Raw genomic sequence first — 12,823 nt, forward strand, 5'->3', positions numbered from 1 at the left:
TGGCTAAAAACATTCACAACCCAAATATTTCAGCCTAGAGCTAACACTCCTTGAGCAAGGTCATTTAGAGAATTCGTTTTTTCTGAAAAAATTAATGCCAAAGACTGCAGCTAACTTAAAGCTTTCTAAAAAAAGTAGAAAATTAATGCAAGCTCTTAAAGCAGCACATGTAGACCCAAGCAGAAATAAAAGTGAAAAAGATTCAAAAAATAAAGAAAGAGTTGGACATTTTAAAGATGAGGATACCTACACAAATGAACGAAGAGGGAGAGAGAAAGCGAGCTTGGATAAAGCGATTTTTGGCTACCTTGGAACACAGCAAAGTGGCTACACCGATATTTCAAAATGGGCCTTATTCTCCACACGTTGACTTGCTAAACTCACGAGGATGTTCTTCTAAGAAACCTGACAGCAGGAGCAAACCTCAAGCTTGAAACAAGGAGCACATACGTCTGAAAGACGGAGAACACCACTGCAGGGAGGCACGCAAAGCACACACGGACACCAAGGCAAAAACCGGACACAGTTCCTCAAGGAAAATAGAACATATCCAGCTCTTCAGCAACAGCCAGATGTCAGCGATCCAGCCCCACCAAGGCACGGCTCAGAAATTTATTTCCCATTTTCAATGGTGGTTTCCTTTTTCATTTTAATTGCATTAAGATCCAGTCGCGGAGCAACAATAGGCACTTCTTACTTAAGGCTGACATTAGCTCTACATTGTAAATCCGATTTTCAACATCATGCCTGGTATTGCTCTAACGTGAACATACTGCAGAAGAGACTGAAATTGTGTGCGCAGGACCTCATTCCTGTGTAGTGTCTTTTTTCTTCTGGAAAAATTAAAAATGAGGAGAGAGAGATTTTAAAGATACAGTGCATTAGTAAATGCAAGGTAAAAACAGGGGTACGGCCTCAGCATTTAGCTGTTCACCTGCAGGTTTCTGTATATTTTAACTTTTTGAATCAAGGTCAGCTCCCCCCTATTCTCCTTCACCAGGGCCTATTTTCAGTCTAAGCTACTTCCTAACGAAGGTTGTTTACAAATGTTCATTAGATTCCACACTTTGTTAGTCCAGTCAGTTAATTATAAGACCACAATACCACAAAACACAATTATAGTAATCACTGCATTGATTATTGCGAAACATAGTTACTCTGAGAATGAAGTTAAATAAGAATCAGGGGTATAATCAGTACCCAGACCAACAGGGCAATCCGGGAGCTCACTAGTATCTCTAATCCCCAACATCTCCAGCTCTAGACGAGCACAGCACGTCAGATCTCACTGCTAATCACTCTACTGCGATCTCTGTCAGGAAGATTTTTCATTAAAAAATGAAAGAACAATAGAAACCTTTTGAGGGAAGGATTCAGGAAGGATGATTAAAAGCCACCAGAAACAGCAATCAGAAGAGGTTTGGAATTTGTCTCGAGTGAAGCCCTGGTGTTCCTGTGCACGCAGCTGCAGGCGCCAAGCGCGGCCGGTCTCTGCGCCAGGGCTCCTAACGCGCCTCCCGCATCTCCCTGCCCACGTTCCTCGGGGAGACCCTGCTCTGCGTGACCCCAAAACTGTATTTTTTGGCAGCAGGGCCAGTCCAGCACTCACAGACAGGTCACAGCTGTAATTTTCTCAGCTGAGAGGAATGAGCACCTCCCATGCACCGACAACTGGGGCATTCCATTAATTATTTCTATCATTTCACAACCTATCAACAGGAGTAATTTTGCAGGAAACAAAGGGAAGATTTTATTACCATTCTCTACCATTAAATTTTGGGAAGGGCACAGAGAAGCAATCCCATTTGTGTGCAAATTAATAAACAGCTACAGGAATTCAGAGTATATTTATGGCGGGAGGTCTGTGCAATAAAATACAGGTGCACGGGAGAGCCCGCACCCATGAGCTTCAACATGTCACCTGCCCCTTCCCCAGCTCTAACAGCCCGAGCACTGGGATCATTTGCGCTTTCCCCAGCACTGCTTTGTTCAGTCTTTTTAATCTTGCCACAGAGACAGCAAGACAAGAAAGGAAGAAGAAGAAAGAGAGGAGGAAAAGATTTGGGGCTGAAGGAGGCAACTTGGCACAGGGATCTGGAGAAGTCTGACATGGTGCAAGGCGGGGATGAAAGTACCGTAAATAAGGGATGTCTGGTGTGGGTATGAGAAGGGTGCCGTGATTCTCCTAAGGAACACACATCTCCAACACCTCCTCAGACCGGCTCTCATAAAACAGCCATCTAGAAATCTAGGGCTGCTGAGTTTAGCAGCAACGGTTCCTGTTCCTGAATAGGCACAGAAGCCATTTGAGACACGTGCCCGGGCCCAACACAAAACTAAAGCAAAACAAATTTTAAAGTTTCATTCAAACTGATCCATATGCCAAAGCTAAGTGAGCACGTGCCAGGTAGCACCAGGAAACAAAACACAACCTTGAATTAAGAGCTAGAGAGCTGCTTTTAAAGAAATAAATTGGGCCAGAGATTTGAGGGGGGACGAAGGGGCAAAGAATGGGACACTGGGGAAGGATGTCACACACAGAAATAATTAAGAAAAAATGTGCGACAGCCTGAAACAGCTCCCCATCTTCAAAAAACATCCCCTTAAAATTCATACCTACATCACCCACCTTGCTGCTGCCGGAGTTTCACTCCCCTGCCCGGCAGGGATCCTGCTGCCCGAATAGGCGGCTCCAAGGGAAGCCCCCCAGCCGCGAACGGCCTTGCCAACTGCTGGGACCGCAGGGACTCACAGCTACCTCACCGCGAAGTGGCCAGCGTCCTGCCCGATGTGGGCACTCACTTGATATATTATCCCATCACAATTCAAGTGGGAGCCTTACATTCCAGTTTGGGGGAAGAAAAAACATGGGAGAGAGGGCAGGGATGTTACTTGTTTTAAATTATTTTAAGGAGTCACACCTCCCTTTTTGTAGGAAGGTTTTACAGCAAGAAAAATCTCTGCCCAAGACTACAGCCATGCCTTACCGAAATGCTCAGATCCCTCTGATGAAGACAGCTGAGGAAGTTTCACCTGCATTTCCAGAGCCTGATATTGCAAATCACCTTCTTCATGTGCATAAACTGAGTTCCCACATCCTTTGGGGTGCTGGATCCTCAGGCTGCCGTTTGCACAACTTTACTTTCTGACCAGTGCTTTGTGGTGCTTATGCTAAAATATTTTGGTACTTAATTATCTACAGACATTGCCTCAAATTCATAGCGCATGCGCTCTCCTGCAGCACCAAATTACAGATTAATAATTTTCAGCTTTATTGCAGCTCCAACAGATCATCTGCATTCATTATGCTTCCTGTCTGAGATTTATTATTTTTACTGAAGTAGTTTGGTTTTTCGATTTTGTTCATTTTTAAGCAGCCCTCAAGGGAGAAAATGTTACTCTTCTTTATAAAGTAATTCTGAAAGCACAGCACACAAAATAAATCCTGTAATTGTATTTCCCACTAGAATTAGATAAATTATATTTAATTAAAAAAAGGCAAGCATCCAGCACAATTGTCAGTGGCAAATCAGGAAGATAAAATATTTACATGTTTATCTTCCTGAAGCAGGTGATTAAATCTATAAGAAGAGATACCCACATAGCCTTCACAGATGTAAATTCAAACACTGTAAAGCAAGATTTGTCCTTCACTTCAAAGAAAGGGTGTGATTTTTAGAAACAGCCTCTGATTTTTTTCTTGAGAAGAAGAACAAGTAAAATCCTCATGGGCTTTCCAGCAGCTACACACTGAACTACCTGATTGCACCAGTTAATCCAGGAGGGTGATAAAATGACTGCAATTATTTGTAGCACAATAAATAAATAAATAAACATCATCAGAAAAACTCAAGATCTTTTAGAGAAAAGAAGAAAATCCAGGTCTATAGCTAAACTCAGTGTGTGGCTGCATGCATGAAACACCCAAACCCACCGCACCACAAACAGGCAGGGTCACTTGGTCGCCGAGCACAGCTCTGGGGGGTCTCTGTGCTCTGCCCTCTCCCCCACAGTCACGAACCGGCACCTTTGAGCTCTGCTGGCTTAACCCAGCAGACCAAGAGCAGACCAGAAGAGTCCAGAAAGAACAGGGAAGAACAGACCAAACCCACCCACAGTTGCACCCAACAGAGCAAGCACCAAACCCTCCACGTGGCTGGGAGTCTTCCACTGCAGCAAGGCTGAAGCCCTCTCTCAACCTCCTGGCCTCAACCACTACCTCACTCCTGCCCTACCTTCGATCACTGCTGCTCCTCACCCCAAAGCTCCCTCTGCTCGCTTGGCCCCATTCCATACCCTGCCTCACACATCCTCCTCCTCCTCCTCTTCCTCCCAGCCTTCACTGAGGCCACACTCGTCCTCGCAAGGATCTCCCCATCACCTGCACCACCATTAAGCAGCTCATGATCTGACGACCAACTGTGGGGACCACAAAGCACCTTGTGTTTGCAGGGAAACAAGTGACACCATGCTCTTTTCACAGCCTCAGACACCTTATCATCAACAGGACAGGCCCTTCCACGTATATTTTCAAATGCTACAGGATACACTTTCCATCAGGAATCAGTGCCAATATTGCTGAGCTTAGTCCTTCAGCGTCGCGCTCCCAGTTCGTCTTCAGAGCAGAGGCATGATCGATCTCATCGACCTGTGTCCATGCTCTGAGATGGCCACATCGACCCGTGGTAGTTTTGTGGGAGGAGTTTAAAGAGGAACCCGAGCCGGCATTTTCGGTAACACGCCCCACTGCTGGACTGGAAAATGTTATTAGAGTGGTTGTGCAGTGTCCACGGGGCCCCTGCAAGACTCCGACTGACAAAAGTGAGCAACGAGACATTTCACGTGACCGTGTTTACAGCATCGCCACTGCAAAAATAAAAAAACTGTGTAATTATAATCTATTACAATTATGCAAAGAAGTAGCATTTCAGAAAGGCCTTCTCATTTCCCATTCTTAGCATTGAATACTTTTGTTTTGCAGTCAATCAACTAAATTAGCCCTAATTCTGTTTGATTCACAAACACAAAGAGTACATTAGAGAAAAAAGAGTGAACAAACAGGAAATTCACTGAGGAACCCAAGAATTATTTCGCTTTCGTGTATTTCTGGATTGGAAGCCAATGGGGGGGAAAAAGTCCACTTAAGTAAGGACAGCATTGCTGTATTTACTAATTGTACTGCCAGAGCTCTTGGAATACTTATCAGCAATGGCAGTGCTACAAAATCTGGAAAAGAGGGGACATTGGTAAAGTCTAAGTGAAGCAGAGAGAATTAAAAGGCACAGATACTAAAAAACGGCCAAGTACCCTGATCTATGTCAGCTGACAAATTCTGACAAAAGCTTTTGTGTCCCCTGCCCGTGAAAACAGCCACCTTATGCTGCTCCAATGGCTTTGCAATAAGAGGTGACAGTCAAAGTGAGACCTACACTCAGCGCTGCTTCCCAAGAAGGGGGCAAAATAAACATTAACAAATAATATTTTGGTTTTATGAAGCACTTACCCAACAATACCCTAAAGCACTAAAGTAACCCCCCAAAGTGCTTACGGAAAGCAAAGCATCGTTCACCATTTTGAAGCTGAGGCCCAGGGAAATGTGATGACACGTTCAGCAGAGGAGAGCTCAGCGGGCAGCCTGGTCCCACCGCAGCGCCGGGACCCGCTGGCCCCGCGGCAGGAGAAGCTGGGAGCTCCAGGGCAGCCCTACCAGCACCATACCCAGCAAAGGGCCTCAGGAGCACTGGAAAGGCTCTTCTTTTGAAAAATGGAATGGGAGCCCTATTTACCCAGCAGAAATATCACCCTCTGTGCCACCTTTCAGGTATCTGCCTGCTTAGCTCCCTATCTGCGCCTTTCCCAAAGGGGCAGCATTGCACAAACTAAAACATTGACATTAAATCAAAGCAAGACACAGTGGAAGATATGAATAGGAAAAATGCAACATATTTGAAGAAAACAACATCTTTTTCTTATTCTTGTGGAAACCTCAGCCCTTCTACTGGCTTAAAATTCTGTTTTCTTGTTCAACAAAACTACAATATTTTTAAAATTCACATCATATTTGTAAAGTCATCTAACTGAAAACACTTGCGCTGGGTTCTCTTCCAGAAAGGCAGTTGGGCACAAAATATTGCTGAGTTAGAGCCTTTATTTTTTAAGCATGACTTCCCTCTTCTTGTGTGAAACAAATCTCATCTCTTTTGTTCCCATTCTCAGTTCATCCCTTAAAAAACTATCTTTTTTTGTGGCTCTGTGCAGTGTTGATCCCTCCTCTGTCTACTTGGAAGGCACCTCCTGGGTCACACAAAGCCTGAGGACGAAAAATGCCACCCAGAGCACCCTGTAAAACCATGAACACGCTCTCTCATTTCTTCCAGTGCATGGGTGTCACCCGTAAAAAAACAGTAAATTGCAGAAGAAATAGGGATTGCCAGTGTCCTCTGGTCCCAATCTGCACCGCCTTCCCTGCCAGGGCCAGCAGCAACATGTGCAGCAGCCCAAGACACTGGCTGAGCGGCCAGGCGGCCAGCAGAGCTGCAGACATGAATTATATCCTCCCTTCCCTCCTAAATTAAGGGCAGGACTGGCAGGCGGTGACAACGTATGTCCTGTTTCCTCAGGAAACTCGGATTAAAAAGAAGCAGCAAAAAATAATCATAAATAAAAGCTCAGCATAGCTGGACGAGCAGGAAGAGACAAGGAACAAATAAAAGCTGCATTTCAGTGTAAACTATGAGAAGACTGTACTTCAAAATGTCCAAAAATACTCAGTAACGTGGAAATCTGCGGATACTTAAATATAACCTAAAGTTACTTGTACATTCCTGCATGCTGAGCTAATGGTCTCCATATGACATGGGACAGGAGTATATTTCTTGCATCATCACCTAGATATAGCCAAGGCCTTGAGAGAAGAAATCAGTGCCTCCAGCAATGCACAGTGCTTTATTTAACTTTATTTCTAAGCAAAATATTTAGCTATGTACCTACTGATTACTTTTTTTTTTTTCTTCTTAGCGAAATAGGCCATTTTGCAAAGACTGCAAAACTCTGTGGATTTTCTCAGAGACCTTGCAGAGAAAGGGAAGACAATCATGGATAATACTCCAGAAATCATCAGATTACAGCCCATTCTGAACTCACATCTGTTGAGTACATCAGTATTTTGTGCCTACCAGTTTCATTTATTTCCCTCTGTTGCAGACATCTGGAATTTTTCCGGACTCTCCTCTCCCTGCAAACGTGCAGCAGGAGCAGACCTCATGCTGCGCCAAGTCGGGTTCCACCTCACCTGAAGAGGTTACCGCAAACACTGGCCTTGCTTCAGTCCTGGCTCGGGCTCAACACACACCTCAAACTACCAGTTTCTGCTTACAATGAAAATGATGGCCCAAATCATTTACTTTCGCTGGAGCGTTGCTCTATTGCCGAACATGTTTTCAGTGGTAACGGTGTGTCAGTCAATGATCCCAGAGCAGCATTCCAGGCACGGAAAGCAGGAGCTGTGTCGCTCCGGCTGGCAGAGCAGTCGTGCCCGCGCGGCAGCGGAGGAGCAGCCAGCTCTGGTGTGATGCTCCGTCACCACCGAGGCTGTTACGGGAAGCTCCGTGGAGAGCAGCCTGGAGCGAGCAATTATCCCAACCGCTCTCCCCACACGGAAACGCAATTCCTGAGGTTGAGGCTGGAGGGCGCCGGGCAGAGGGCCAGCGGGCAGGGAGCGCTCCCTGCCTGGGCATGACCCAACGCGACCGGCCACACACGGTGCCGCTCCGGGAGCTCTGCCGATCCCGATCCCCGAGCTCCCGCGCGGGGAGGGAGGGAGGAAGGAGCAGGGCCTTGCTCGCGAGGACGCTGCCCGGCAGCGGCGCCGCTCGGGGAGCTCCCTGCGTGGGGAGCCGGACGCCGCCACGTGTGGCGGGCGAGGGCGTGCGGGCAGCACCTCACAGGAACCGAGGCGGGAACTGTCACTGCTTGTTCTGCCGAGCCTCAAGGAGGGCTGTGGAGAAGGGGCCGGCAAGGAAAGAAGCGAGGATCAGAGGTAACACTGAGGTGGGGTAAGAAGGGGAAATACTGAGGGCAGCAAGATGAAAGAGGGCGAGGAAGAAAGGGGTGAAGGCGAAGAGCCCTTCTGCAACCAGCAGCAGGGATCCAGCGCCAACGTCGAGGACGAGGGCTTCGCTGCTGAGACCTGGGCAAGGACGCGCTGCTCCTGGCACTTCTGCCCCCTGGGGATCCAGCCTGTGGGGGCACCAAGCACCTCCAAACCAGCATTTTGGTCATCACAGGGCAGGGGGAGGCCCTGAGCCCCCGTGCCCTCCACGAGGCCACTTCCATTAAATCTGCACTGTCGGGCACACGAGGACACTTTGCGAGATGCACAGTGTGCAGGAACGTGTCAGAACCAACTCCGGATCTCTGCGATGCGTGTCGAAGCAGGGGAGCTTTGTTATTTACCTGCTTCCTGCATTTCCGAATAAATGCATGGTAAAGCGGGCACATTTCCAATTGTTTGAAAATTGATGTTAAAACAAAAAAGTCTGGTGGGGATAGGCTTTGTGAGAGCCAAGATGCTCTGGGAAAATGCCCAGGCTCACTCGGTAGTTCTTGAGCTTCATCCAAACTACAGGAGAGCCCCACGGATACAGAGTCCACAGGCGATCCCACTGATTCTGGAATGGATCCGTCTCCACCAACGGCCACCATCCACCTGGGTGTTTCCTCAGGCCCCTTCCTTCTAAATAAGGGCTGCAGTGTAAAAACTTTTCAGAAATCCTGACAGTAGGTCTGTGGGTGATGAGGGGCAGCAGTTGCATTTTAGCACAACATGCTGAAACGCAGCACACTGAAAACACAAGAATTCTGCCTTTGCTGCGAACATGCATGCGCAGGCAGAGCCAGCGCTCAGGCTGCCACACGCGGCGAGCAGGCAAGCCCAAGCCTTACTTTGGGCCTCTCCTCTGGGTGCTGGAGTCGGTCCTAGTGTCTACTTGTACTGAGGCTTTTTTAATTGTACTTTGTTCCTGTTGAGGAAGAAATGAAACTAGAAGTCGCTTTTCTTCCTATTCTTATTGTAGATCACTGTAACCTTTGCTCGGGAGCATTTTTTATAGGGAGGAGACTGTGCTGTGACTGACACGAGTCTTACCAGTAGAGTACATCCCAGGTAAATCCATGAAATACCAGGAAATTAATGGAAATATCTCCAAGTGTGTGCCCAGACACACATGTTCACCATTCAACTACACACACAACCCCACTGAACACATTTTAAACTGATAACACCCAAGCAGACTGTTATATAGCCCTGCAGGCAGGTTCATCCTAAACTAAAAGCCGTCCACATTCTCTCACTGTGTCACAGACCTCTGCATTTTGCCTGCATTTCTCCATTTGGTCTTGATCATACACCAACCAGCTGAAAAACACTTTGATACCATGAAGGACACCAAGCTACAGTAGCTGTGTCCTCCATCAAACATATGCACTTAAAAAGAATAGCAGGTTTATAAGAAGAAAAAAAAAAAAAAAAAAAAAAAAAAAAGGAGGATTGCCCCTCTTCTTCCCACCCTCTTTCAGCCTCACTCAACATTTGTTTTTCCCCATGTATTCATCTTCCATCACTAATTTCAGTTATTCTACAGAGATATCTACAAAAAGCCTCCAATTAACTCGACTTGGCTTTGGACAAGGCCTTGCGTTTATGGCTGCAACCACCGCTACTCCCTCCATTTTCCAAGTCCAGGGTTGCTCACAGATGGGAGATGCAGACAACACAGACCCTTTCCTAGAAAGATGTCGGTTTTGGTGCAAATATCTTTCACGCATCTTATTATATTACAACACTGCATTCCTCAATTTCTTTCATTATCCACAGTCATTTATATTACCCTCCAAAAGGTAATTATTTGAAACCAGTTAAGCCTGAACGTGAATTCTGCCTTTGTTTAAAGCACATTGTACATATGTATATATTTAGACTGTCATTAAATATTTAAGAGGTTGTCTTCAAACTTCAGCAGCGCTGTTTGTTACTTAACCCCTTGTGAAATGGAAAGCTAGAAAATAAATTCTACTGCCCAGGAATTTGGAAAATCCATCTGCCCTTGTGGGAGATTATGAAGACCAACTTGGACAGAGACAAGGGCTCAGTGAAGAAACGAGAAGCTTTCTTTGTTTTCTTCCTTTATAACCTGTTTGCTACGAGTCTAATCACGATAATGCAATTCATTTTACTCTGCATCAGCCTCATCTGCCGAGACGCGTAGCTGGGATGCAAATTAATTAGCTGCAACGCACGGATGGATCTTCCCATACAAGCCAGGGATGCCGAGCTGCACACGCTGCCTCCTTCCCCTGTCTGTCCCCAGGCGCCCTGCGCGTTTTCACATCGTTCCTATTTTTCTTCAGCTCCCTAGAGAGGAAGCAGCACATTCTGCAGGAGAGCAGCTTGTTGTTTCACCGTAGGCAGAACTCCACCACACAGGACCTGCAACATGCTCCGACCTGGATGTAACAGGACACGGCGCTGCTCTCTTGAGGTGGGACTATGTATTTTAAATCTTATCACCTACTTTATCCACCTTGGCAAGGCCTGTAGCGAATCGCTCATATTTCACCCTGGCAAGGATCAATACTCTTGTGGACAGGGCATCGTCGCTCCTGTCTTTCACACGATGCAATGAAATGCAAGTGTCAAGCAAGAGGCACAGCAGACAGAGCAGCAGGAAAACTCTCCAACTCCACGCGCCTGTGCAAATATTCCTATCGCGGAGAAGGCACTTTCCTCCCTTCTGATTAAAGCCACGTGGACACATGCTTAACTCCAAGCTGAAAAACCCTGGCCAAGGCAGCTCTGCTGGCAGTTTCCAAGCCCCACTAAGTGATTTTCAAGTCAGCACAGGCCCAGCTTTCCCGAGGGACCTGCCTTCCTCCAGCCTCGTCCCTCATCACCCACACCACGGGCTGATCCAGCGAGGACCCTCACCTGTACAACCCCACGTAGCAATTCCGACCAGCAGAGAGGGGCACTACGTCCCCTCGGGAGCTGACCTGGCCAGCTGTTCTCCACGGAACAGCATGCCAGAAACGGCAATGGGAGCAGCCCGGATTCCGAGCATCACTAGATGGCATCTTGGCTGCAAAGCAGCACCCGAGCATGAGGACCACGGGGCAGCAGCAGCAGGAGGCTGGGCAGGAGCGGCGTTTCGTGCAGGAGCCGAGGCTGAAGAACCTCTTCCCCGCTCGCAGACATTCACCGCAGCGAGCGCGCTCGTCGCACGCGCCGGAGCACAAACGCAGCCTCACAGCCCGCCTCATTTCTGCTTGTAATCTCATTTTCTTGCAATCGCCTTGCTTCCTCGCTTCCTGTCTTAAACAGCAACGCTATGATGGAATATTAAAGTCATCAAACACCACCCCTGATATGGCCGGCTTTCAGCAGCAAGCGTATTTTTAATATGAGTAACACTACATACTGTTTATGTTCCCATATCCTCTGATATACAGTTATGTACACTCCTAACTAGAAAACAGCCCTTTTTCTTCTTTTCTTTAGGAGGGGCAGAGTTTATACTGAGAAGTTTATCTTTTATTAGGCCAAATGACATAGCTTGGAAAAAAAAAAAAAAAAAAAACAGGGCCTTACTCATGTCAAACAACTGGCTGGTATGTTTGCTTTTATAATAACCTTACAGCACACAATCTGGAGAACATATCAAACGATCTGCACTTTCCACGTCTTTAAACTAGCTCAAGTTACTGAAATCTATGCCAGATAAAAATATAACCTGAAAGGCCAAAATCATTTTCTCCTACAAAACAGGACCCCTTAAACATTGCGTTTAGCAGATTCTAGGTGAAAGAGACTCCCGGATCACGCAGAGCAGCATTTTAGCTACACACTTTGGATCAATATTGTACTTTTCCCCCGTGTATGCATCATTTTGCCATTCAGTCATCATTTTTTGCCTGCAAGAGGTATTAAAATCCTATCAACTGTTTGCACTACTGTCTTTCCCTGTCTAAGCTCTCTTTAAAGCAGAAGGTGAATAAAGTTCACCCAAGAACACTCACACAGCCTGCCTTGCGTCTCGGTGCCACCCAACTCCCTCAAACCTCCACCACAGATTTTGCTGGAAAGCAATCCCAGCAAAATCCCTGGGAATTGGGATCAGCACCAACGTCGCTGGGTTTTTTTTGTTTTTTTTTTTTCACTACTCAGGAAACATGGGAAACGCTTTTGTACAAGAAACTCCACATACATTTCCTCTGCAGCACTATTTAAATGAACTAATTTGCTCCAAAGAGCCTCCCCGGCACGGCCGTTCTTGAGGCGATTCCCATGGAGTCGCTTTCCCAGCAGCTTCATATACAAACCTGAAAAGTGCACAGGGGGATAACAAGGGTAACGCTGCGGCGGCCGAAAATTTGGCTAAACTTATCGATAGTGCCAATATTAGAAGGAAAAAAAAAAAAAAGAAAAAAAGGATGCAGGAAAAACAACAAAACCAGGCGCTAGCTAAAGTCGCAGTGTGCTCACACCGCTGGAGTAATCTCCCATAAATAAAAATTTTAAGTTCAGAGACAGAAAAAAGAGATGCTGCCTGTGCCGCACTCTCCGCGGAGGCTGCACGGAGTTGGAAGCAAGCGGGGCAGGACCGTGCATGAGTCGCGGCACTGGGACGCACGGACAGAGTCCACGCACCAGTAGCGCTTCCAGGGAAAGCGGAGTCGTCTCCCTCAGGAACCAAGGCACGGCACAGGAGGGCTCCCGTGCAACTTCCCCCCAACTCTGGTTTGGGAGGAAGGGGGATTTCCCCAGGCA

The 12,823-nt window shown here is 47.0% G+C and overlaps 1 protein-coding gene across 1 annotated transcript in view; it reads right to left on the bottom strand.

Annotated features, from left to right (window-relative positions):
- EXT1 (exostosin glycosyltransferase 1) overlaps positions 1–12,823 on the bottom strand; it is a 156,317-nt gene that overhangs the window by 142,062 nt on the left and 1,432 nt on the right. The window lies entirely within an intron of this gene.

The sequence above is a fragment of the Tinamus guttatus genome, unplaced genomic scaffold (assembly GCF_059628265.1).
Source record: "Tinamus guttatus ecotype Peru unplaced genomic scaffold, ASM5962826v1 Tinamus_guttatus_pri_ptg000492l, whole genome shotgun sequence".
In the NCBI taxonomy this organism is placed as follows: Eukaryota; Metazoa; Chordata; class Aves; order Tinamiformes; family Tinamidae; genus Tinamus; species Tinamus guttatus.